This window comes from Varanus komodoensis, unplaced genomic scaffold (assembly GCF_004798865.1).
Source record: "Varanus komodoensis strain SLA01 unplaced genomic scaffold, ASM479886v1 scaffold26, whole genome shotgun sequence".
Lineage (NCBI taxonomy): Eukaryota > Metazoa > Chordata > Lepidosauria > Squamata > Varanidae > Varanus > Varanus komodoensis.
This window is the reverse complement of record NW_025335684.1, coordinates 14,112,124-14,113,642: the sequence shown is the minus strand read 5'-3', so window position 1 is coordinate 14,113,642 and position 1,519 is coordinate 14,112,124. Positions and strand designations below refer to the sequence as shown.

The 1,519-nt window shown below is 44.6% G+C and overlaps 1 non-coding gene across 1 annotated transcript; it reads right to left on the bottom strand.

Moving 5' to 3' along the window:
- Window positions 1–1,238: 1,238 nt before the first annotated feature.
- On the bottom strand, window positions 1,239–1,310 carry TRNAC-GCA. Its single transcript has one exon. It is a non-coding gene; the product is annotated as a tRNA-Cys (tRNA).
- Between the last annotated feature and the right edge of the window lie 209 nt (window positions 1,311–1,519).

Here is a 1,519-nt window from a genome sequence, read left to right as displayed (position 1 = left end):
TTTTCAGTGCTATACATGATACATGTTGAATATACTGAATTATCCACATCACATCATGGCAACTTTCAGTTCATAACTTCATCACCTCAGCACTGCTGTAGTCCATTTGCCTTCCTTCATATTCAGTGGCAGAAAATACCTGAATGGGATAGGGTTGTCAACTGATCCAGAGGGGAAAATAGTTTAGCTCTCTGCAGTAGTTTTAACAGCAATCAGAGCTGCAGGAATTCATAGGCTCAGCATGGAGACAGGCATTATTAACCACTGATTTCTGAAAGCGCTACTTCTGCTATTAAAGATACAGAACCAGTTAAAAAGCTGGCAACCCCAGGCTGAGCAGGCAGTTGGACTTGTGAGAATTCATGAGATGCAGTGGAGAGAGGCCAGCCAAGCCATTCCACAAATGGTGCTGCCACTGTCTGTGACACTGAAGGACTTCATGACAGAAGGCTTGGCTTTGCTCCTGCTGCTCTAACAGAATTTTGATCCACAGAAACCAGCTGGTGGAACTTTGGCAGGGAACTCCAACAGGCTGCTAACAGGACAGTTCAGAAGTTGGTGGCCCTCACTGCTGCCTTTCTTCCTTTCTTTCTGTGCCACCAAAATTGGTTTGCTGCACTTGCCCCCTAGAGTTAGGACTGCTCATGACTGCAACAACATCTGCAATAGAGGCAGGAGAACTAGAACAGTGCAGAAAAATAGAGGAAAACAAGGGGCTCAGTGGAGTACCAAGCAGACGCAGACTGGGTCTTATCCTATCTTGACATTCCTCCCCTACTCTGGAAGGGCACCTGAGGTATATAAGGCAGAAGGTCAAGCATGGAACCTTCTTCCAGCACGGATGGGTTGTCAGCTTTCCAACCACTTCCGGTAACATGGCCTTCTGCCACAGTTTAGTGTGCAAACATTAGCAGGTGGCAATGTTTGTATCCATGTTATTAAAAGCATTTGCAAAGCACTCCATGGTTCAAGGCACAGCTATAAGTGCTGCTTGGAAAGCTAGGAGCTTCAAAGCGCAGAGCTGCAGCAGCAGCAGAATGTGTGCCATCGACACAGCTGGTGCAGGAACAATGCCAGAAGGATCTTCATTTGTTTAAGTGCTTTGAATATGTATTTAAATGTATCCATTCTTCTGAGATGAAGGGATATAAATGTAGTTTTATAGCTTAAACATTTCTCCTCAAATTATTTTCCCCTTTACTTAAAAAAAGAAAAGGGTGTAAGAAAATGGAAAAATAAGGGGGCACCTGGATTTGAACCAGGGACCTCTTGATCTGCAGTCAAATGCTCTTCCACTGAGCTATACCCCCACCAGCTGGCTGGGCTTCCTCAGTATGACTACTTATGTACACAGTTACTGCTTGATAGTCTCATTTCATCTGGACAAGTTTATTCAGCCCTGTCCAATATTCCCTTCACCCATGGAAATTGTAATTGTCCTTTATTGTCCTTAATCTCTAAAAGAACATGTTTTCATGACTGGTGTTGTTAACCCATCCAGAGCTGCCACAGCCTCCCC